The 12,183-nt window shown below is 41.7% G+C and overlaps 1 protein-coding gene across 2 annotated transcripts in view; it reads left to right on the top strand.

The window, feature by feature from the left end:
* Nucleotides 1-12,183, top strand: part of LOC139649467 (radixin) — a 66,045-nt gene that overhangs the window by 3,744 nt on the left and 50,118 nt on the right. The window lies entirely within an intron of this gene.

The raw sequence follows: 12,183 nt of genomic DNA, 5'->3' as shown, positions 1-12,183 counted from the left end.
TGTTGTTGTTGTTCTGAGTTTTCAACACCACTATTTCCAGTTTCCCTCGGTTACAGTTACCTCTTTAATCTTCATGTGTGGTGGTGTGGAGCGTAAATACAGAACAATACAAAGCTGCTGCTAGTATACATGCATTTATATGTAGTGACGTGTTCCACTGTGTTTCTATTTCTAGTTCGACTGTGTTGTCAGCACTTTGCTGGCGTAACTTTTTCATCCAGCAGCCGAAGTGACCACAATTTAAGATTATTTTTGTTGTCAATTAATCATTTAGTCTATAAAATGTAAAAAAAAATAATGACAAATGCCCCTCACAAGTCACCAGAGCCCAAAGTGATTCTTAAAATTACTTACAAAAACCCAAAGTATTCATTTTATAGCGATATGAAATGGAGAAATGCAGCAACTCTTAGCATTTGTGAAGCTGTAACCAGAAAATCTATGGTATATTTATTTGATACGACTCGATTATCAAAATCGATTAATTTTCGTCGTTTCTGCAGTAGAACAAACATCACTTTGTACATTTTTAGACACTAGTCCATACCCGGGGATGCGCGCGCCACAACTCCGCACAGACTTGCTAAAAATGTGCATAAACATCGTAAATTTGTGAAAATGGAAAAATCAGCTTCGTCGGTCCCTGCCTATGCCAATGCTCAATGCCCATGTGCAGTTTCAGATTGATTAGCCAACCCACTGAGGAGTAAAATGGATGCAGACAGACAGACAGAGTTTTCCTCACTTTATAATAGGATTTTTTCCCCCAAACCCTCCATCATCCAGAGGTCACAGTGCAGGTGTTGCATTCAGTTTGTACTCCACAGTATCATGACCTACATCACAGCCAGCTTCACTGACAGACGCTCTCTGGTTTCTCTCCCTCTCTCTCTCTCTCTCTCTCTCTCAGTCTCTCTCGCTTTCTTTCAGCATCTCTCTCCTCTCTTGTTCTATTTCTCTCACTTTCTTTTTCTGTATACCTATCTTTTTTCACCACTGTTGCTTTCTCTCACCCTTTCTTTCTTTCTTTCTTTCTTTCTTTCTTTCTTTCTTTCTTTCTTTCTTTCTTTCTCCATTCCTCCATCTCTGTCATTCCTGCCCTGATATTCTGAAGCCTGCTACATTATGCAGCAGGTTAAATCTCTTGGGATGTGAAGGATTCTGACAGAAAGGTCTTGGCCAAGGACAAGTCCAGTGTCCTTGAGCAAGACACTGAACCTGGACCAGCTGACTCAGTGAGTGTGTTTACCTGCACACTAATAACCCGGTAACTGGGAATAATCAGGTTATACACAATAACACATAACACAATAACATTGTGAAATTTTAAATTTCTTTAGGTGGAGGCTTCAAATAAGCCCATTGGGTTTTCTGCCTCTCCCTACACTGTATATTATTTGTTATCTTTGTCATTTGTGTATTTTCTTTAATTGTGCAAAATAAAACTAAACTAAACTAAACTAATGGTAATAATTGTATTGATGTGTTTCCATGCGCTCTAGGGTTAGGGTTAGGAAGTGACGTAAAACTCAAGCTTCCTGCCGGTTTGGATTTTGAACATGGATGAAAAATTTTCATATTCTTCATTTCAGCAAGCATTAAAGGAGTTTCCTCATCAGTCCAAAAGTGAGTCTTGCTGGATGTTTCTTGCTTCTGGGGACGTTGTTTTCCAACGTAACGTAACATAACGTAACGTAACATAACGTAATGTAACGTTTGCGCGTTTGTGCAGATGTAAAAAAACGAAAGCAATCAGACTGAGGGTAAACATGCACCGGATAATTAGAAAGATAGGGCAAAAACCTGCTGTTTCTCATAATGTGATAACAGCCTTAATCACACTATGATCGGTTTATTAGTGTGCATGTAAACTCGCTCTGTGTGAGTTGCTCTGGTTGAAAGTTTCAGCTCAGTGCCTGAATTAGGGCTGCAACTAACCATTATTTTCATTGTCGATTAATCTGTCGATTATTTTCTTGATTAATCGATTAGTTGTTTGGTCTATAAAATGTCAGAAAATGGTGAAAAATGTCAATCAGTGTTTCCCAAAGCCCAAGATGACGTCCTCAAATGTCTTGTTTTGTCCACAACATTTGTCACATTTAAGAAGCTGGAATCAGAGAATTTTGACGTATTTTTCTTAAAAAATTACTCAAACCGATTAATTGATTATCAAAATAGTTGGTGATTAATTTAATAGTTGACAACTAATCAATAAATTGATTAATCGTTGCAGCTCTAGCCTGAAGGCTGAAGGCTGTTTTAGGACTAACTGGGTTCTTCTCTATCAAAGTTGAAACGCAAAGCTTCAAAAACTCATTTAGATGGTCATTATTTTGTGTCATCATAAAGTTTGGAATAAAGTTTAATATCTTACAATTCAATATCACTGTGATGCCACAATAAACAAGACAATCCCATCAAGCAGTGAGTCTCCGCATGGACCTGGACAGCTCTGGAGCAGCACAGGGGGTTTGATGTCGGTTGGGTGTTTGTCTTTGTCAGTGAAACAGCTCCTTATTTGGCTCCTGGCACGAGTCTGACACCCAGTTTAGATGAACTGGGATCCAGTTCAAGAAGTGCTGGACTGTTTGTTTTCAGCTGTTTGACTCCGACTGCTGCAGTCTGGCTGTGGAGACCAGACTGATGCTCTGTTTCTGTCTCTGTCCCAACCCTCCTTCTTCTTCTTCTTCTTCTTCTTCTTCTTCTTCTTCTTCTTCTTCTTCTTCTTCTTCTTCTTCTTCTCCTCCTCCTCCTCCTCCTCCTCCTCCTCCTTCTTCTTCTTCTATCACAATCCGCACCCAAACCATACACCCTATAGAAGTGAGGCTGAAGTGGAATTTCATTTTGGTGAAAGTATTGAATGTTTATAAAAGTCAGTATTGAATTTGATCGTAAATCTCTGTGTGTAGCTCTGGTAGTGTCTTGGGTTGTGTATCGTGATAATACCGATCAAAAAAGATCAGTGATTCTGTGATCTGTTGCTCCAGTAAAGGAGACTGGAGAATTGTGTTTTTTTTTCTCTCTCCATTCACTGCCATTGTGTGGAGGAACAGTCTGAAAATCACTTCTAGCACATAAAGGAAGGCAGACAAAGCAGATTCTGACAAGATATAAAAAACTAGTCCTGCTGCTGAATTGTTTTTAAGTGAATGTCTTTCTTTATGTTAATTAAACCTTTCAGTTTGAACAAGTGGAACACCGAAATCCAGTTGGAGGAAACTTATGCCGATGGAATGAAGAAAATAATGTTTGTCAGTAATTGTAAATAGGTGAAAAAAAAGTAGTGTCAAAATTTCAGTTATGGTCACAACAGTGTTACATTTCAGGGTTCAGGGGTCGCACCCTCCACACCTCCACACCTCCCTCCTCCCGTAGAACCTGGAACCAGCAGGCTCTTCTTCTGTACAAGTGAAGCCTTGTTGTCAAGCAGTTGGTACAGTTTGCTGCTGTTGCCACAGCTGTTGGAAGTGTGTGTGTGTGTGTGTGTGTGTGTGTCCTGTCTGGCACTTAGAGCACAGCAGGAGATGTCGTAGCCATCCGCTCTGCAAACACACATGCAATGACAAACACAAGTCAAATGTTCCTGCACTTGTGAGGCTTTCCAAACATATTCAACCCCCAGAACCCTAAATTGTCTCTGGCAGATTCTCCTGGTCTTTCTGTCTTTGTGAAGATACTTGGATAGAAACACAGGAACACACACACACACACACACACACACGCACGCACCGGGATCCGAGCCTCAACCGTTTAACCAAACAGTGTTAAGCAGCCGCTAAGCTCCAGTGAAAGTTTAGTTTAGTTTATTTAGTTTGGACGATGCTAAAACACACAGGCAAAGAGATAAAAAGCAGCCAAGAATTCAAATTACATGAAAAGAAAAGAAACAAATGACCAATTTGCACAGGAAAGATAACACAAGAGGCTTATGAAAACATCTATCACCACAGAACAAAGAAACATGCAAAAGAAATAAAAATCAAGATGACAAGCAGAGATACAAGTGAACTGGAGGCCAAAACAACAGAAAACAAGATGATGGAAAACAGTCGAACATCGACTGACGTGAAAGGAGAGGGATGAGGAAGAGGGGGGGAGTGGGGGGAGGAGGGGGGAGGGAGCAGGATCTGGAAAGAGCTGGTTATTTTTCAAGGCCCCAATAAAACTGTAGTTTGTGTGTATGTGTGTGTGTGGGAGAGGGAGAGAAAGTTTTGGCCGCAGCCTGTAAAATGCTACTGTGTCGAGATCGAAAGGGGGAGAGGGGAGAGATGAAGAGAGAGAGAGAGAGAGGGGGGGGGGGGGAGAGATAAAGAAAGGGAGAGAGGGGGAGAGAGAGAGAGAGATGAAAGAGTGTAATGTGCAGAGAGCAGAGCTTCTTTCTGCATGAATGGTGACCTGGAAGCTGTATCCGCCTGGGAGCGACCCTCTGGTTTCACTGAATGAAGGGGGTCACACACACACATACACACACACACATACCCTGCAGGCTTTACACCCAAGGTTATGAGGTAGTGAGGCTGCCAGACAGTGTGGACCTGTGTCCTATTGGAAAGTACCGGATACTTTTAAACACTGCACACACTATTGGTCGCCTTTAGGTGTGTGTGTGTGTGTGTGTGTGTGTGTGTGTGTGTGTGTGTGTGTGTGTGTGTGTGTGTGGGTCAGAGTTCATGCGTTTCCACAGAACCTGGTGCATTTAAATCTGTTCATTTCCTAACCAATCTATAACTTGATCCGACACGTCAAATGCTTTTCTTTCGTTTTTTTGGGCGGGGGGGGGGGGGGGGGGGGGGGTAGATTGTAATCACTTTCACCTTGCCGAACAGAAGAGAACAAGGCTGATTTTATCGGTCCCTAAGGCCGTTCGACCTAAAGAACCAAGACAGAGAGAGAGAGAGGAGATTTGGCCTAGCTGCATATTGATCTGCAGCATTTGCCTGCGGTGATACAGCACTTCAGAGTGAATTTCCAAAATGCTAAATAAGTCTGATGAAAGAGAGAGAGAGAGAAAGTAGGAAGAGGCGTTGTGCCAAGAATGTATTCATCTCGCTCTGAGGATTATGAAATTTGCAATTTGGATGAATTTATTCCTACATGGGTCCTTCTGACCTTAAGAGGCAGAAACTCTCCAACTCTCTGCAGTGTGATTTTATGAGGAAAGTATGGAAACTGAGTCTGTTAGCTGTTTAACTATTCTGAAACTATTCTCCTATCTCCCTGCAGCAGGTATATGGGTCAAGACAAGCTTTGAATTCTTATGTATCTTTCTCTTCACTGACTCTCTCTCTATCTCTCTCTCTCTCTCTTTACTCTCCATACCTTGCTCTCCCGTCCGTGTACTGTTCTCCTCCTTTCTAGCAGGAGGAAAAGCAGTAGAGAGATACAGAGGTGGAGGGAGAGGCAGCTGGTGAAAGACAGATTCAAATTCAGCTGTGATGGGCAGAATAGTATATTTTTATTTTTTACTTGCATATAGACATATATAGATATAAACAAATAAAAAACAATCTCGATCATAAATGTAATACAGAGATATACAGTATGTGCATTAGCAAATGTATATGTACATGAGGAAAAGAAAAAAATGCATATCTATGCATAATAAAGAGACATTACATAAAGAGTAGAGCAAGTTTTCCAGTCAGCGTGCAGCATAGTAAATCTGGTCGGAGAATTGTTATTAGACCATATATTCTGACTGGCATCTAAGCATATGCAGCCACATATTCATCACTTAAAAACATGTAGCCTATGGCAAAATATTCTATTTTGTAAAGGCCTACATCGACTATATAGCCTATCCCTAACATAAATAGGTATTTTCAAATTGTTTGCAATTAACGGGGTTAACAGTTTTCTGGTGTAAGATTAATTTCTCTTTCATTTTGAGATAGCCTACTTGTTTGAGGTCTGACCATTTTTTCTTTACCTAAATGTAAAGAATTGCGATACAAGCTTTATATTAGGCTACTATTACATATATAGGCTATACATATCACGGATGTATAAATTCAATATTCAAACCTCAGCTGGAGTTCGGTTGTCGACGGCAGTGCTGTTGACCGCAGCAGTGATTTCTTTCCATGCTGCATTTTTCTGACTTCCTTTGATGCCACTTTTCAGGCTGCCAAATAGAACTAATTGGTTCAATTGGACTTGGCGACGTTAGAGTTTCTATTTCGAGGTCGGAGAAGTTTCTCTTCTTGGACGTATTACGCCTCTCCATGTCGTAAACTCTGGGGGCGAGGCCTCTAAACCGAGAATATTTAGGGGCGTGATATTTAAATGACGGTTGTTTTCAGCCTCCACATTTATCAACGCCCGATCATTCTTACGCTGTGATTGGCGAGATACGAACGTTTCATGAATCACACGTGAACCCTGTCGTGAGATGATTTCTGCGCTCGGATCTGCGCTGGTTTCTACGTTAGATTGATAAATGAGGGCCATTGTGACACTTTTGTATTGCCATATATTGAATTTCGAGCTATCGTCCCATCCCTAGTTTACATTTTATGGAATAGTCTAAAATATAGCTGGCACTCAAATGAGTCTCCTGATGGGGGTTAATACATACATAGGTTAAACTTAGGTAATACATAGGTTTGCAAATGACCTATTGATGTAAACCAGTCAGAATGACAAAATGAGTGGATCATTGACGATTCTCAGTGCTAAACCCCCCCCCCCCCCCCCCCCCACAACACACACACACACACACACAAACACACGTGTCTGTCTCCCTGTATTGACGCTCTGCACTGCTTTCATCCTGCAGGCTGCAGCCAGGCAGCAGGGAGGGCCGGGCTCGCTCTCTCTCTCCTGCTGTCTCTCTCTCTCCTGCTGTCTCTCTCTCTCCTGCTGTGTCTCTCTCTCTTCTGCTGTGTCTCTCTCTCCTGCTGTCTCTCTCCTGCTGTCTCTCTCTCTCCTGCCGTCTCTCTGTCTGCAGCACAAAGCAGAAGGCCTGTCTGATGTTTAAAGTGACAGTTTTGTATAGACGAGTGTCTGTCTGCTGCTCTCTGTCCCCGACTGATATAACACAACAGTGATCCAACCTATATCCAGTCCATGAAACCTTTTCCATTGTCTGTTCTAAGCAGCCGGTGTCTGGTGGCTCTTTACCGGGAAAAATCCTCTGGAAGTGATGCGTTTTATGTTTCTGGTTTGTTTGGAATAAATATTAGAAGAAGACACAAAGGATAGCGCCACCTACATAAACTCACACTTCATCAGCGGGAAATCCAAGCTTTGCCCACACTGTTTGATTGACTGATTGGTGAGAAATGCAGTGCAGAAACACCACATCAATGAGCACTTAAAGATGGAGACAAAAAAAGAGACACCAAAACACCCAATTAACACTTTAAAAAATGTTAACTCACATCTAGACGAGATATGTTTTGCAATATAAGTGGTAGCATTTGTGTTATCCCTCTTGGAGAATCAGATGGGTGGAGTTTAGACAGACATGAGGAATTCAAGGATTACATCTTTAAGATGCTGAAGACGCCCCAACGCCCGACACTTAAACACCCCATAGTAGTCAGTGTATACCTTCATACATTTGTGTGCCATCTCTTTACAGAAGACCTGGGGGAAGAAATCCATTGGAAAATTATTTCTACCGTTTCTAATGGAGATGGTTTTTAGTGTGGATGGCAGTGAAATGAGCTGCTGCTCTGCCCTGAGCCTCAGCCTGCGACTGAGCCTGATCTGATTCCCCCTGCTGACTGTGGAGAAAGGCCTATTTCTGTCCTCATATCTTAAGGATTTGGCCCCAAAGGGACGCCTACCTCCCCAGGTGCCTTCCTACCAGAGAGGCTGATGGGAGATCTGGCTGAGCTGTGCATTGATTTGCAGCACGTGCCCCGGGGGTGGGGTGTGTGTGTGTGTGGGGGGTGGGGGGGGTGGGGTGGGGGGGTGGGGGGTGATCCGGCACATCAAAGTGAATTTTCCCCAAAGCCAACCCCAAAGAGAGAGAGAGTGAGAGCTGAGGAAGAGCCATTCTGTTCACAGTGTGTTCATTATGCTCTGTGATGTGATTTTAAAATGTACAGGATGTCTGGGAAATATATAATGCATTGAACACTGTGTCTCACCCTGGAATAGGACAAAATTATCTTGGTAAGCCAGTATGCAAATGGATTCTAATGGAAATGTTATGGAGAGGAAAGTTAAAAGTAATCTATGACTTTATCGACTCCTATTGGCGACAACAACACTGATAGAACTGATCTCCTCCTCCACAATTCTCTGGTACAGCTTAAAGTGACTTGACACAAATAAAGTCACATTCTCACAACGTTGAGAAGTAAGCTAGCTAATTAGAGCAGAGATTCAACAGAAATGTCCAGTGAAGAGGAAATATATCACCGTGCTAAATACTGGAAGAAGTAGTCATCTATCTAAAGTTCAGATATACATACAATCATTTAGATTACATATTTACGAAAACTGATGAATTGTTAACAAAATGGAGTGTTAAAATTTGTTCCAAAGGACACTGCTGACAGAAAAACAGGTCTGGTTTACAGCAGTGTGGTTTACGTATGGACTAGCACGGTGGTTCTCAACGTGGGGTCCGGGGACCACCAGGGGTCCTTGAGGAGGTTCCAGGGGGTCCCCAGCAAATTGATGAACTGTTAAACTTAACCATTATTTAATTGACAAGAAGTTAACACAATTAGAGAATGTAGAAGAATGACTGTTTTGATCATAGTTTCACTGTTATCTCTCTACCTACAATACAGATAGTCATGGGATTCTGGACAAAATCATATCTAACAATAAAAATATTCTCAGATTTGGGTCCGAGAGACAAAATCTCATCAAATGGGGGTCTGTGGCTCTAATGTGGACTAAATTAGGGGTCCTTGATATGAAAAAGGTTGAGCATCACTGGACTAGCAGACGGTTGATGTTGCCCCCAACTTGCGTGAGTTGTCGTAAATAACAAAGTTCTGCAGTTGCGTAAACCTGAAAGTATGATTGGTAGATTTTCGTTCTGATATGCAGACAAAGGTGTCGATTGGTCACCTTCGCTGATGACACATTTTACGTTCTTGCCATCTTGAACGCTACGGATTTTCCTGTTCAAAACTGATAGAGTGCACTGTCTATATATATAATACTGTCTCTGATAATACTGCTTGGTCATTTGCCTTTTGGCTTCAGAACAAGGCTTTTTCACCTTCATCGCTGAAATGTCTTGAGCTTGTTGGGTTGAAATTCACAATGTGTGGCGAGGTTTTGTTCCAAAACAGAGTATAGACCAAAATGGTTTGAAAGCCTGAAATCTCAGCATCTGGTCGAGTGATCATTGAGTCATTGGTATTGATCAACAACCCTATCAACCCCCATAGATACACTGTCACCTGGACCCACCCGACTGAATGTTCTATGTCTTTCATTCTCTTAAAGCCATTCTGATCTAAAGGCTTCTGCTTAAATGCTTGAAATGTGTTTCTTAGACAAATGTAAACAGTGAAGTTGATCCTATGTATGAATTTCTTTCTTGCCTTTCCATCAAGGCAAAGGGCGGCTACTTTAGAATCTAAAATATAAGATAGTTTGGATTTGTTTAACACTTTTTTGGACGCTGCATAATTCCATTTGTGTTATTTCATAGTTTTGATGTCTTTACTGTTAGTCTAAAATGTGGAAAATAGTAAAAATATAGAAAAATGTGTGTGTCCAAACTTTTGACTGGCAGTGTATATTGTGGTCATTTTGTGTTATAGGACAGGAAAAATGTTACTGGTCAAGTCAGACTCAAAATCTTCAAGTATCACCTAGTTTTCGCTCCTTTTCTGGTCTGAGTCTGAGACTGAGCCTGGTCTGATTCTCACTGCTGACATTAGAGAAAGGCCTATTTCTGGCCTCACACATCTCAAGGATCTGGCACCTAAGGGACACCTACCTACCAACTGCTCTCCTTCCTCCTGTGACTCTCTCTCTCTCTCTCTCTCTCTCTCTCTCTCTCTCTCATTCTCTTTCCATTTTTCCATTTAAGTAATTTAGCTGTCACGCTCACACAGAGAGACTTACCAGGAGTGCAAGTCACCATCATTACAAGAAACCAAAGACCAGACTCTCAACACCCTGATAAGGTTCCTGTGACCTTAGAAGGATCCTGCAGAGAGAAGTGCTAGGAAATGAAATAAGAAAAATAAGAGCTGAAGAAAGAGCCGGAGGGGATTTTTCTCTCTCCATATCTAACCTATTTCTCTCTCTGTCATTGCTGATTTTTATTTTTGGAGTTCTCCTCTTCTCTCCTGTCCAATTTTCTCTCTAATTGCTTGTCCTCTCTCCTCTTTTTCTGTTTCTCAGTTGTTTTTCTCAAGCTGATGTCAGTCCAAATACACTTTTCCCATTGTAATTTTGTCTGGACTCAAAAGAATTTTCTGTCGCAGCCATAATAGCGGAGCACAATGGCAGCTGGAGTGTTTCTGTCTGTGTTTCTGCGGTCGAATCTTGATAACAGTTGCACTTGTGGGAAGAGAAGGAGTTTCTGCTGGATTCAGTTCAGACCTCCAGGCAAATGTAACCAATTCTGCGGCGAGAGAGATGACATTTTGTACTTCGAAGCACTTCATTACCAAGAAATCCTGTAACATGACATCTTAAACGTCTTCTTCTTAGTGTCTGGTGGAGGAGGTGAAGAGGTTCGGCCATCATTGGTCGAACGCTCGTTTGTTTGTATTTCGCTTTGAAGTTTTGACTCATCACTTTCTGTACGATGAGAAGATTTCCTGTCTGTGTTCATACCCCGACACTGGAATTTAATTTGGGAAAATAGAGCAAATCTACTCAGTGGGGATGGGACGCTCTTCTCTGTTGCAGCCCCACCTCATTTAGACTGATAAGACAGCTGTATTTTTACATAAACATTTTGTGTGATGTAGCTTTAAAAAAAACAAAAAAAAAATGAATGTCTGCATTCATGGTTGTGTAAACCACTCTGGATAAAAGTGTCCACCAATTGGCTTTGTTCTGTTCTGCGGAGTAGTAACTGCCCTCTTGCCTTCAGCAAAAGTGCCTCTAAATGTGAAATCCACAACTTGTCTTTTCATTCATTTTCCCTGAACGCTGATCAGTGACACCAGTTACTTGATTCCTCACACTGGAAGGGGAAACGGCCTTATTAAGAGTCATGATAGCGGTAGAGTTTCAAGGCGAGAGGATGAGCGTCGGACATCAAACACAAAACTTGCTGACAGTCGACACGTACAGTACACAGCTTCCCCAATATGGGAACTGGGGCAATTAAACCGTCTCTCCATTCACTCTGAGTGAAGCACAACACCGGTCATTGTTGGGTTACTGTAGTTACATAACGAAACGTACAGCAGCACATACAAGACTGAATACTGTGAGTGATGCATCACCAGAGTCACACAAATCTGACAAATACAATATATCGGTCCAGGAAACTAAGGGATCGCCTTTCTTCCCAAGAGAGAAAGCAGAGTTTACCTTTTATCTAGCAGACGGTATCGGCATTGGCCGATCGGTATCTGTCCGATAATATTTTTACCACTGAAATTTGACAGATTGTGGAATTGCCATTTTTGTGAATAAAACTAACATGGCCTTTTGTTTAAAAAAAGACACTTAATTATATCTTAAGGCCTGTCTGAAAAGCTTCACCTGTTTTCTACCAAGCATATCAGTATCGGTCAATATGAGTGGTATCAGGTTAAAAAAAAAACATATCAGTGCATCTCTAATCTCTATACAAAAACCTTCCCAAATAGACCAAACTATATGCAGAGGAAAAGAGAAGAAAAAATCAGAGGCACTCTCCTCTGTATAAAGTTAAAAAGCCTTTATTATTCTTGGCTATTTTGTGTTAGAAAACACACCAACACACTGCGGCCTCACCCGACCTTCTACAGGGTGCAAAGAACAATGAAACATACAGGCGCTGATAAGAAACAGATAAGAAAGAAATAGAAATAAGACCCCGACGCAGCCATTCTGGTGGTGCTTGTCTCTGCCATATAGGTGGCATATTGGGTATCAATGGGTATCTGATTGGGCAGCAATCAGAAGTAATGCATTGAAGGAATACACAGACACCAAACTAAACTTCACAGACCTCGACCTCTCCTCCTGGAAGAAGCTGCCGAGGCTTCGCTCCATCCAGGCCTTATTCGTCCTTCTGAAACGAGTCCAGAG

The sequence above is a fragment of the Centroberyx affinis genome, unplaced genomic scaffold (assembly GCF_046629955.1).
Source record: "Centroberyx affinis isolate AG114_WGS23_722 - 3 ecotype Tasmania unplaced genomic scaffold, CSIRO-AGI_Caff_v1 ptg001348l_1, whole genome shotgun sequence".
NCBI classification, from domain to species: Eukaryota; Metazoa; Chordata; class Actinopteri; order Beryciformes; family Berycidae; genus Centroberyx; species Centroberyx affinis.
The sequence above is the reverse complement of the archived record's forward strand: the minus strand, read 5'-3'. Positions and strand labels throughout refer to the sequence as shown.